At 41.0% G+C, this 13,164-nt stretch overlaps 1 protein-coding gene and 1 long non-coding RNA gene across 7 annotated transcripts in view; one reads left to right on the top strand and one right to left on the bottom strand.

The window, feature by feature from the left end:
• The window catches only part of ULK4 (unc-51 like kinase 4), a 521,183-nt gene that overhangs the window by 300,244 nt on the left and 207,775 nt on the right, over positions 1 to 13,164 (bottom strand). The gene's annotated exons all lie outside the window — the stretch shown is intronic.
• LOC307193233 lies at positions 2,989 to 13,086 on the top strand. The gene is made up of 3 exons (XR_013830257.1): positions 2,989 to 4,017; positions 4,623 to 4,717; positions 12,815 to 13,086. It is a non-coding gene; the product is annotated as an uncharacterized lncRNA (long non-coding RNA).

Genomic DNA, 13,164 nt, shown 5'->3' with positions numbered 1-13,164 from the left:
TGGGGAAAACCTAGTGAGCGCAGACTACTGAAAAGAGGTGCTCATCAGCCTTGAAAGACAGGGGATTGGCCAGCTACAGTGTGTGGAGGAGCCAGGTGTGCCTACATGGATACAATGGTGAGGATAATCGGAGAAGTCTAACTAGTAAAGGGACAATGTGAAAGATGGAGCAGAATGATGTAGCCTTGACCGTCAGGCTTAGAAGTTTGGATTGCACCCTAAAAGGATGGGAAGACTGACAAATTTTAAGTTGAAGAATGACACCGTTGGATTTGCTATTCAAACTCCAGTCTGACAGTAATAGGAATAAAGGAACTGGTGAAGCAGTGCAGCCTAGAACATTGCTCCTCAAAGTGTGGTCTGCAGACCAGAGCCAGTCTGCAAACAGCCCACATCTATGACACTATAACGACAGAAACTGGAAAGATTAAGTTTTAATCTGTTGGATCTAATGATAAAAAATTTAAAATTTGTGGCAGTTTTGTAACAAGGCCCCAGCAACATATGATGACAAACAGAATATCTGCATAGTCTCAAAGGACCTATCCACAAGGTATTTACAGTGGGGAACCCTGGCAGGGAGCACCTTCCCCAAGGAGCACGTTTCCCATCACCAGGAATAAGACATACTGACATCATGTACCCCTGATATCACACACAAAGGAGGGCACATCATCACTTCTGGGGCACTCTTGTGAAAAATGCATAACCCTAATCTAACCATGAAAAAATTAAAGCAAATTTGAGGGGCATCTTGCAAAATAACTACCTGTACACTTCAAAAGCGTTAGTCATGAAAGACAGGGAAGGGTGAGAACTGTCCCATATTGGAGCAGACTAAGGAGACCTGAAAACTAAATGCACTATGGGGTCCTAGATTAGACCCGGGACCAGAGAAAGGACATTATTAGGAAAACTGGCAAAATAGGAATAAAATCTGCAGATCAGTTAACAATATTACATCAATGATAATTTCCTGGTTTTGACAACGGTACTATGGTTCCAATAAGATGTTACCATTAGTGGAAGCTGGGTGAAGGGCATATGGAAATTCTCTGTAATATTTTTACAACTTTTCGATAAGGCTAAATTTATTTCAAAATTTAAATTTCTTTTTTTAATGGCTCCCCAATTCTTCAAGTCTCCTCTCTTTGAGAAGTGGGGCCTGTATCCTCTCCTCTTGAACCTTGGCAGGTTTGTAACTACTTTGACCGACAGAGTAGCATAGCAGTGACACTATGTGTTTTCTGCTTATATTCTGTCCTTTTATAATTTCGCTTTCATAGCATTTTATTAAAATGTTTATTCTAGTTATCTGTTGCTGCATAACAAACCAATCCCAAATGTAGTGCCAGAAAGCAGTAAGTACTTTATGACACTCACTGATTCTGTGGGTCGTGAATTTGGACAGGGCACAGTGGGGATGACCTGTCTTTGTCCCCGATGTTTGAGGCCTCAGCTGGGAAGACACAAGGCTGGGGGTGACTAGACCAGCTTAGGGGCTGTAATTATCTCAAGGCTTCTCATTCACATGTCTGGCATCTGGGCTGCGATGACTCAAGGAAGGCTATTAATTCTGTTGACTGGATCACCCAATACTGCCCTCTCCACGTGGCACGGCCTCTCAAAGCATGGCAGCTGAGCGCCAAGGAGGAGCCTTCCTAGAGAACCAGGCAGAAGCTGCATGGCCTTTTCTAACGGCCTTGCAACACAGGGCATCACCTGAAAATGGTAAGAGGTTATAAGCCTGTCATTAAGGTCAGCCCAGACTCAGGTGGAAGAAACTAGAGCCTCCTGAGAGAAGGAGTGGCATGGTCACGTGACAGACGAGCACAGGGACGGGAGATGTTTTTGCAGCCATCTGCACAATCTGCTACAGTATTGGTCTGCAACACACTGGAATTTCAAAAACTGTTTCTTCACCAGTTTGAGCAACACTGGTCTAGAAGCAGAGAGACCAGTTAATAGGCTACTGCAGGGATGCAAAGGAGACATGACAGAGGCCTCATATTAGTTTTCTATTGCTGCATAACAAATGACCACAAACTTCATGGCTTAAAGCACACCTGCTGATTAGCTCAAAAGTCTGTAGGTCAGAAGTCTAGCTCAGCATGGCTGAGTTATCTGCTCAGAGTATCAAAATTCTGGAATCAAGATGCCAGCTGGGTTAAATTCTCATCTGGAGGGTGGAAGGGATCCATTTTCCATCACTGGTGACAGAACTCAGTTCCTTGCAGTTGTAGGACTGAGGCCCCTATTTCCTTGCTGGCTGTCAGCTAGGGGTCCCTCTCAGGTTCTAGAGGCCACTCACACTCCTTGCCACGTGGCTCCCTCCATCTCCAAAACCAGCAACGGAGAATCTCCTCCACGTAGAATCCTTCTCAAGTTTCAAATCTCTTTGACGTACCTGTCTCTGACCTCTAGACCAGAATTAAATGGCTCATATGATTAGTCAGGGCCACCCAAATGATCTCCGTATTTTAAGGTCAACTAGTTTGGGACCTTAATGACATCTGCAATATCCCCTCACAACAGGACTAAGTTAGTGTTTAACTGAATCACTGGGAGAAGATGGGCTTGGAGTGTTGAAGGTCATCTTAGAATTCTGCCCACTACAAACTTGACCTTTCCCCCCACCCCAATTCCATCTTACCCCCGCCTCCTTTGTTTTAATAATTCAGATTTCATTCTCTGAATTAAGCTGCTTCTGGCCAACTTGTGTACAAACCCAAAATAGATGCTGGACGTCTGTTAGCTTTCCAACAACGTTGGTTAGGAGTTTTAGATTTCATATTTGTTAATAACTGACTGCTAGACTACACACAAAGCTTTTTTGTTTCTTATGGCTCACCTAATTTACCAGTCTAGTGGACCAACAATAGTCATTTAAAATAAAAGGTCTCTAACATCAAGCTGAATTTCAAATTATTGGTTCAGTGAATCAACTTCAAAAGGAAATGGTTTCATAATGTTTACTTATGGCATGATATTATGTCTATCTTGAAAGCAAGAATATTTGTAAGGTTTTTCCTTGAAATGTTTGCCTTTGCTTGCAATGCTTGCTAATCCTCTTGCAGAGAACTGCAGAAGTCTTACCAATAAAGGTACACATATAAAGACTTATTTTTCCCCAAAAGAAGGGGCAGGGTTAAGATGTGAGCAGCCTTAGCACAGAGAATTTCAGATCTAGTCATTTTACCAACATCTACAGAATCCTCCTTAGGATAGGCATTCTACTTATTCCCTGAGGAAATTTGCACCCCAGTGGTCACAAAACATAAACAATATAAAAATAACTTAACTCAAGTTATAAAGTTGACTGCTTCATTTGCTGAGAAAGTGTCAGAATTAAGCTAGCACACGAGCTATACCAGAATGTACCTCTGATGTACAAAAATCTCCCACTGCCTAAAACAGCATGAAAAAGATATGAATTTCAGTAAGAGACACTTTGCTTATGTATAAAGCAAACATGTTCCAATAGAAAGGAGGTTTTAGGTGGAAATAGAAGAACTTTACATTAGCAACTTTCAAAAATGCTTTTCTACCTATTACCTCCATAGATGCCCAATACAGTCCTGTGATAATCCACATCTGTTGAATGAATCCAGGCAACAGAATGTTTCTATCACAGAAAGTACAGAGGGTGAGAAGGAAGAACAGTAGCCAAGAGGCTCTCCACGCAGTGTATCGCTCATTGACAAGACATCTCTGACTCCTTCCAATTCTAGATGCTGTGATATGCCTGAAAGTCCTGTTCTGTCCTCGGCTTTACACAAACCGTCCCTGCACAGGCAACGACGCTCTTGTTAACCAGCCAAGGGCTTTGGCCCCGCCTCCCCACATCCAGCCCAGGGCTTTCTGTTCTGCCTGGGTCCTGAGCCCTCACCTTCTGTCTTTCTGAAGCCCGTGGCTCTGCAGCTGGCCTCCTTACTCTAAAAATTCACTGAATCCTTGGCACTTTCTCCAAGACATGATTCTGTATGGGTCCCACAGCTCCCCATGTTGAAACCACAGGTAAGAAGTGTGCTCATCCTTGCAGGACTGGGGAGGGGAAGGAACAGAAAGAAACGCAAATCAGTAAGAGAAAGGATTGGCAGGAACACAGGTTCCTAAGAGGACCACTAGACTGTCCACGTGGCATTTCTTTCCTCCTATGGACATGAGCCCGGTACTAAAAAACAGCAATTGTATATAAGATATTTTAAAATTTATTTTCAATTTAATGAACCTTATTCTCTATGGCCCCTTTTTGTCCTGTTACTTAGTAACATGCAAGAGATTTTTGTTTTGGAATCCACTTAAAGTCAAGCTAAGATTTTTCCCTTTTCTCTCTCATTCAGCCAATAAACATTTACTGAGTACCTATTATTACTGAATGCAATGCACTGGGCCGAGAGCTATATCAAGTATTATAAGTGCTATGACAGATGTCTATAAAGGGTACAGAAGGGACAACAGAAATAGCCTCTTCTATCTGAGATGCAGAGTAAACGTGGATTGCACAATAACTATGTGAAAAACATGATTCCCAGTGCTGTCCATGTGCTAGCTCAGTGAATTCTAACAAAGAGAAACCATAGGGATGATGATGATGATGATGAATTCCTTTTTTTATTCAGACGAGAAACTGAGAGACAAAGAAATGATCGAGAGACAAGAAGTGGGGCTGACATATAAACCCAGGCAGCTGACATGAGTGTCCTCACTGCACAGAGTAAGTACTGCTCGAGCTGAACCTTGAAAGAGGAGTAGGTTATCTACAAGTAGTGGATGGAAGACAGGGTAGAAGGGGAGGGAGGACAGCTAAGAATGAGTTGTGCCCTGGGCAAAGGGAACAGCATGAGAGAAAGCAAAAACATGATGACTCATTAAGGACAGAGAAAAGGTGAGTTTATTGAATAAATGGAAGAAGTAAGGAGAAGGTAACAGAAGATCAGGCTGCGGACTTCCCTGGTGGTCCAGTGGTTAAGAATCCATATTGCAATGCAGAAAACACTGGTTCAATCCCTGGTCAGGGAACTAAGATCCCACATACCGCAGAGCAACTAAGCCCGTGTGCCGCAAACTACAGAGCCCACATCCTCTGGAACCCACGCACCACCACTAGAGAGAAGCCCGTGCACCTCAACAAAGAGCCCGCACGCCGCAAGGAAAGATCCCGTGTGCCGCAACTAAGACCCAATGCAGCCAAAAATAATAAGTAAATAAATAAAGTCTGCATTAAAACATAATAATAATTTTTTTAAAAGATCAGGCTGGAGGAATAAACCAGGGCAGATCACAAAAGATCTTGTTATCCATGCTGAAGAACTTCAACTTATTTGGTAAACTCCATCCTACAGGCCAAACCCTGCCACCAGCCAGTATCTGTGTGGCCCACGAGCTAAGAAAAGTTGTTAGGTTTCTAAATGGTTGGAAAAAAATCAAAAGAAGAATATTTCATGATATATGACAACTGCATGAAATTCAAATTTCAGCTTCCATAAATAAAGTTTTATTGGAACACAGCCATGCTCATTCATTTACATATTGTCCATGGCTGCTTTTACACCACAATGACAGAGTAGCTGCAACAGAGACCATATGGCCAGCAACGCCCAAAGTATTTACTATCTGGCCTTTTGCAGAAAAAGTTTGCTGAGTTAGCACATGTCCCTGCTCTAGGTGACTGGGTACCACTAAGAGAAGGATTAGGCAAAATGATGCCATCACCAGCTTTACCTTTTTACAATGATTATTCAGGCTACAGTGAGAGGATGGACTGAATGCAAAAAGGACTGGGAACAGGAAGGTCAGGTAGCTGCCAATGACCACTTTCAAGATAAGAGGTGATAAGAACCAAAGCAGGAGTAAATAGGAAAAGACCAACGAGGTTGTATCAACAGGACTTGAAAATCTATTGGATGCAGGAGAGACAGAGGAGGAAGGAAATTCAGAATGACTCTAGGTGCTTGACTTGTCCTACCTGGAGGCCACCGCCATGACCGCCACCAGAACAACAAACATCACGGCAAAGGATCTCATCTATGGAAGCTCCTATGCAATAATGCACTGGGCTTAGGGCTTCACCTCTTACTTAATCCTTACCTTGAGGTAGGAATGAGTAACCTATTCTATAGAGGAGGACACTAGCATGGAACCTTATCCAAGGTACACAGCTAATCAGTTTCAGAGTTCGTGATTTTTAACTGCTCTAAGATACAATATTAAGCTAACGTATGGGGGAAAGGCTAGTTTGGAGAAGAAGTGAGTTAAGTTTGGAAAGAGGAGTAAGAAGTGAGCTGAGGACAGAAACCCATGGAACACCAACATTTAAAGAGTTGGCAAGAAAAAGAAAACCTGGAAGTCTCAAAAGTTCACAGGAGGTAGGAAGCAAGGACGTCAATGGGAGTGGAATGGAAAAGGGTCAAAAAGAACAGCTTAACACTCAGCTCAACCTCCTTGATGTTCAGACCTTCGCTTCAGTCCCAATTCCTATAAACTGTACTTTCATTACGCTGAATAATTTCAGTATCCCCAAGCTCATTTCAGGGGCTACTTCTAAGATCAATCCATGATACTATGGTACTATCAGACAAAAATAGAGAGTGACGATCAACTTGAAGCTACTGAACCAAAGGCTACCTTGCTGACCAGAAAAACCGTAAGATGGATTAGAGACTGTCATTCACATTTTAACTTTTGATAAGAACCACCAGCCTGTGTCTCTGTGTGTATGTGTTTAACAAATGTATTTTTTCTTGATTATAGAAAATTATTAAAAAGCATAATAATTGTATGTAGCTATTTATATAAAATTTTTTCTATAAAATATATACATACGGAGGCATAAAATATAATACACTGAATGCTACGTTTGGGAGAATAGCAAAGCATTACAAATAAAATATTATAATGCCAGCACTCTAAGAAAATAATAAGTTTTAATGTATTATTTCCTTGTTTTTTGATTCATATAAGACAGGGGACCAACTCATTAAAATAATAGCTACCATTTCTTGTACACGTACTCTGTGTTGCTTGGACAGCCATGCCTTGTTTAATGTGTAATAACCATAGCTGAGTCCATTCTACAGAGGAAAACACTGATGCTTAGGCTAGTGAAGCAACCTGCTCACACTCACTCACAAAGCCAACAATAGATCCGGGGTTAGAACTGGAATCTACCTATTTTAATAGATCGTTAGGTGTATTATATCACAGTAGAGGGTGAGAGAAAAACTCAAATCATCCTACATATATTGGGATTTTTTAAATGTATTTAAAACATTTCCCATGTTATCACATATTCAATTAAAGTATGAGTTCTCATACCTACATACTTTTTTTGTTGTTGTTATTAGGGTCAACTTTTTTTTCTTTTTTTTTTAATTGATGTACAGTTGATTTACAATGTTGTGTTAGTTTCAGGTGTACAGAAAAGTGACTCAGTTATACATATATATATACACATATATTATATATATATATATATATATCCTTTTTTAGATTCTTTTCCCTTATAGGTTATTACAAAATATTGAGTATAGTTCCCTGTGCTATACAGTAGATTCTTGTTGGTTGTCTATTTTATATATAGTTGTGTTTATCTGTTAATCCCAAACTCCCCTCCTTTCCCCTTTGATAACCATAAGTTTGTTTTCTATGTCTGTGGGTCTGTTTCTGTTTTGTAAATAAGTTCATTTCAATCATTTTTTTAGATTCCACATATAAGCAATATCATACAATATTTGTCTTTCTCTGTCTGGCTTACTTCACTTACTATGATAATCTCTAGGTCCATCCATGTTGCTGCAGATAGCATTATTTCATTCTTCTTTATGGCTGAGTAATATTCCATTGTATACTTTTCTACCCTACATTGTATTTAATGAGTCCTCTATTGATGGACCCCTGTTTTCCACTTTTTTTTTTTTTTTTTTTTTTTGCGGTACACGGGCCTCTCAGTGTTGTGGCCTCTCCCACTGCGAAGCACAGGCTCCAGACACGCAGGCTCAGCGGCCATGGCTCACGGGCCCAGCCGCTCCGCGGCATGTGGGATCTTCCCGGATCAGGGCACGAACCCATGTGCCCTGTATCGGCAGGCGGACTCTCAACCACTGCGCCACCAGGGAAACCCTGTTTTCCACTTTTTACTAGTATTCTTTAGGGAAAAAAACAAATGTAATGGTTAAGGAATCGTGTCAAATGAGTTCAACTTCTCATTCAATCTTCCTAGCTCTGCACACATAACTCCAAGCGTTACTTTCCTCCCGTGTGATACCACTGCCTACTTCCCTTCCTGATGGTAAGGAGCAAATAAGGTTGTGCCTGTGAAGCACCCAGCCCTGCCTGTTACATACAAAGCTCTCTGTAAAGACAGATACCAGCTGTCTTTACTAATATTGCTGTTGCTGTTTTAAATCATGTTTTAATGGACATTCTTGTATATAAGTATTTGTGTATATCTTGTACTATTTTCTTAGGATGAATTCCTAGAAGTGGAATCAAAGGCTACATTTAAGGTTTAATACATACTGTCAGTTTGCCTGTCATAAAAGATGTACCAATTTATGACAGTGTATGTTTCACTAGCCTCTGAACGAGTGCTATTTTTTTAAAAAACTCTACCAGTTTGATGTTTTTCATCATTGTAGTGGAATTTTCTTTGATTACTAATGAGGGGGGCTCTTTTTTTTCATGTTTATTTCAAGTTCTTTGTCCATTTGCCCTTTGGGCCTACCCTTCTTTAGAATTTCAAGATAACTAATGAAGTCTGTCCGTAAAAGCTGACCGTTATGTTGACTTTGTAAACAGCTGGTTTAAGCAGGATGTATGAGTACAAGGAGAGAGATGCACACACAAAAATGGTGCATTCTGAGGGTACAAGTTATCTCGGAGGCATTTATCTCCTTGAAGAACCAGGGTTAGTCTCCTTCACTGCCTGGGTTGTTTTCCTCTGTAATCTAGCTATGGTAAAGAATACTAAGTAATAACACATGTTCGAGATGGTGATAAAAATGTGCCAAGGAAGTCTCAGAACATTATTTGAAACTCAGACCACTGTTTAGTCTGGCAGCTCTCATGCTCTTTAATTACATGACAAAGGCCCCGTCTGTACAGCAAACACTGTAATATATTCTGACCAATAACTGTCATCATATAAAATCAGAAGACCTGACATGGAAGAGGGGTGGTGTTGAAACAAGAGGACTGAATTGGTAATCTGTGCTTTGTGCCTCATGTTACATTCCACTCAGTTGGATTTCACTTTGTTCTATAAAGATGACTGACAGTGACAGGTGTATGTGATGGATTCAGACAACGCCTGGCTTCATCAACAGGAGATTAACAACAACGACGAGTCTGCAGCATAAGTACATTGCTAATTCTAAAATGGTCCATTACCTTGGTAAATCACCAAAAGAAAGTGCAAACACGACAACAGAAATATGAGGCTAAATCTTGCCAAAAATTATCAAGGGACTTATTCTTTCAGACTTCAGAAGGTACACCGATCATATCAAAAGACTTTGTTTAGCTGTTATTTCTACAGTTAGGATGCCATGATGGTTCACTGGCTGTAATAACCAAGTAAACAAAGGTTCCTAAATTAACTATGATTCATAAAGAGACCTAATAACTGTATAAGTATGAAATATAGAAATGTTTCATTGCCAATGTTATCTTTTCCCTTTCGCCACCGTTTTCAGTGCTGCACTTTTTTTTTTTTTTAAATGAAGGCTCTTTTAGTGACTTGGTGGGCCTCTTCAGCCAAGTCATTTTATTTATTTATTTATCTATTAATATTTATTTATTTGATTGTGGTGGGTAGTAGTTGTGGCGGGCAGGCTCTTAGTTGTGGCACGTGGGCTCCTTAGTTGGGGCCTCTGAACTCTTAGTTGAAGCATGCATGTGGGATCTAGTTCCCTGACCAGGGATCGAACCCGAGCCCCCTGCATTGGGAATGTGGGGTCTTATCCACTGCGCCACCATGGAAGTCCCCAGTGCTGCACACTTTAACACCATCTGAAGTAAAACAAATTTGTTTTACAAGTACAAAATACCCAAAAGGCATTAGCTGGTGAGTCAAAAAGAATCAAAGACGCCAATAAGAAAAGTTGGAAACTCCCACCAAGCAAAGATAAATAAATGCATCAGTCAAAATAAACATATCATACATTAATATTCTGGTCTGAGGCCATTGGTTCAACTGTCATCTTGACATATTCCTTAAGGAACCAATTAAATGAAGATGTTAATCTGATGTTAAATAAACAAATAATTTAAAGAGTACTCCTTTTAAATCCTAAAGATAATGATGCCTATGGTGGCTGGATAAAGAAATGGAAAACTGTTTATTATGGTAAAGAATAAAGTAGATTGCTCTGATGGCATACCCTATATGTAAATGAGAAATCAAGTGTTCTACTGAAGGATATCAGTATTTAGACGGCAATGGCTTACGAAAGCTACTGAAGGTTTTGGGTTTACCAATGGCCATGACTGCCATCTAGCCATGGACACTGACACTCTCACCCTAGAACTGTCCAAGGGGAAGGTCTCATCTCTACTGGCACACAGGCCACTTAGAGCTTTCACTTCCTCATAGAACTGGCAGGAAAAGCTCACTGCGGACTCACACCTATAAAACAGTTGGCACAAAACCCAGAGAAAGGTTTCTCTACGCGACTGACTCATTCCCTAATAATGACTGGTGAATTGAGGAGCCTGCCACTGAATTAAGCCCAGTGTTCAATTACTTGGGAGGCTTGGAATGCAGTCCCAGAATTCGCATTATGCTCTGACAGCCCAGGCTAGACTCTTGGGCTAAAACAACTGTGGTATGTGAGCGGTACTATCTTCCCAGCGCTTTCATGTCATCTCTACAATGGCCACAGAGTCTGCAGAACAGTCTCTGGCTCTGTCTAGGGGCACACAAAGCCCAAGGCTCTTGACAGTGAACAGCTGAGGAGGAGATGACCAGGGACCTATGGGCTGCACACAATGCCCACCACTCCAAGGTTCCATCAAGCTGCACCAGGGAAGACATGGAGGATCACAGGCCCAAACTGTGTCTCTAATGCTTAAGTCTGAGCAAGTAATGAGCAGGTGATAAAATATGGCCAAGGGCATAGCACACCTGAGATTTAACCAACATTCTATGGTTAGATATGTTTCTAGGCAGAAGATATCTACTCTAGATAGAAGACCCAGGCTAAAAAACACCTCTAAGCGGGGTTCCAGAGAGGACTGAGCTCTGTCCTACCTCAAAGAGCGAAGAATAAATAGTAATTCTGAACATGCTTAAACAGTTTAATAAGGGAAATATAATGCATTTTCCATAGAGAAAATAATGTCTTAATAATTTTTTAAAACGCAAGTATAAAAAGAGGAACTCATAAAAAATAATGACCACAATCATCACAGTAATAGTTACCATTTTACTCTCTATCTGAAAGTAGGAAACGAAGGATAGTAACAAATGGCAACAGCCCCAAACAGAAATATGTAGACAACACTGAGGCTTTAGTACAGTTCGTTTTTATAAATAGTCTAAAAACAGGAATACGGAACATAGTTTCCAGTTACCCAAATAAGAATTCAGTACCTTGACCACTCAATTCAATGACCTCATCACTTCCAAACTCTTTTCTAATCCCCCCTCAGGCACCCAGTTTCTAGACACTTTTATGACTACTAATTGCACCACTTCAAAAGTCTCACTTTCAAGCATCCCAGAGGCAGAGCATCACTTCCTAACTTCCGGGCTCAATTACCCCTGCGCCCATGCACTGGATTCTAACACCTCTCCCTTAGGGAGCATTGCAGGGGCTACCCACCTAGGAGGCAAGGATATTAGTCTAACAAGGCACTGCTCACCCTGTTGCTTCATCAGTTTTACCCTTCCTATGAGATCAAGGGTTGGGAAATTGTTCCAGTTGAGGGCCAGAAGTAAATACTCCTGGCTTTGCAAGTCATGTGGTCTCTTTCAAAACTACGCAGCTCTGCCACTGTAGCAGCCACAAACAATAAATAAATGAATAAATAAATAAATGAATCAGTGTGGCTGTGTTCTGATAACATTTTATTTACCAAAGCAGGTGCACTGGATCTGGCCCCTAAGCTGTAGTTTACCAACCTCTGCACTAGATCATCCTCATCAACATAGAAGCATCACTAAAATATTCAGAATGACAAAATTGCTTTGATCCTGTATCTCCCTCCAGCTCCCCACTTTCCAGCTCTGCGTTATAGCAAAACTCTCTTTAGAATTACTGATGTTCCCTGTCTCCACCTCATCATTCCCTTCTCAGTGAACTCCACCAGGCTTTTGCCCCTGAATGCCACCAAAAATAACCCCTAAGAAATCACTCCTCTTGCCAGCTCTAACGGTTAATTCTCCATCCTCATCTTAGCTACACTCGCAGCAGCATCTGACACTGTTGTTATTCCTCTCAGCTGAAAGTTGCAGAAAATCAGAGGCTTGCTTCTTTAATAATGAAGCTAGCATTAATGCAGCTCGTCACCTCAATCTTGTATGTTGTCACCTTCCCAAAGAAGCTCGTTATTAACCACCCTCTTGAAAACAGCTGACCCCAGCCCATCACTCTCCATTCTCTAACCTCGCTTTACTGTTCTGTACACCACTTACATCACTAGCTGAAATCATGGGTTTTTTAAATTGATTTCTTTGTTTATTGTCTATTACCCCCATGCATTCATAAGCTCCATGAAAATCAGGACCGTGTATGTTTTGTCCAACTCAGAGAACACAACTATTTGTGAGGTGACTCAGTGAATGAATAAATAATACTAACTTTTCCTGTAGGTAGAAAAATATCAAAGCTGATTCTGCCCTGAAGTTCCATAATTCTACAATGGAAATGAACTGTAAACCTTCGAGAGACTTTGTGAAGAAGAGAAAAGAAACAAATGAACTTTCTTGTGGGCAAGTAAGGAACTACTTCAAGAGGAAATGTTAGGGGGCATTCTGTTAAAAATCCCTTAACGTCTATTTAAATAAAGAAGGAAGGAACTGCGAATTATTGTTGATTGTAGCCCCCAAAACGCCAGGGACTGCTCTGACCAAAGACTTCAACTAAATGCTGGCTTCCAACACGACAAGTGAGTGGCTCAAGCCCAGGCATCATGTGACCAAAGACACATCAGCATGTTGGG

Source organism: Stenella coeruleoalba (genome assembly GCF_951394435.1).
Source record: "Stenella coeruleoalba genome assembly, chromosome: 10".
Taxonomy (NCBI): domain Eukaryota; kingdom Metazoa; phylum Chordata; class Mammalia; order Artiodactyla; family Delphinidae; genus Stenella; species Stenella coeruleoalba.
The sequence above is the reverse complement of the archived record's forward strand: the minus strand, read 5'-3'. Positions and strand labels throughout refer to the sequence as shown.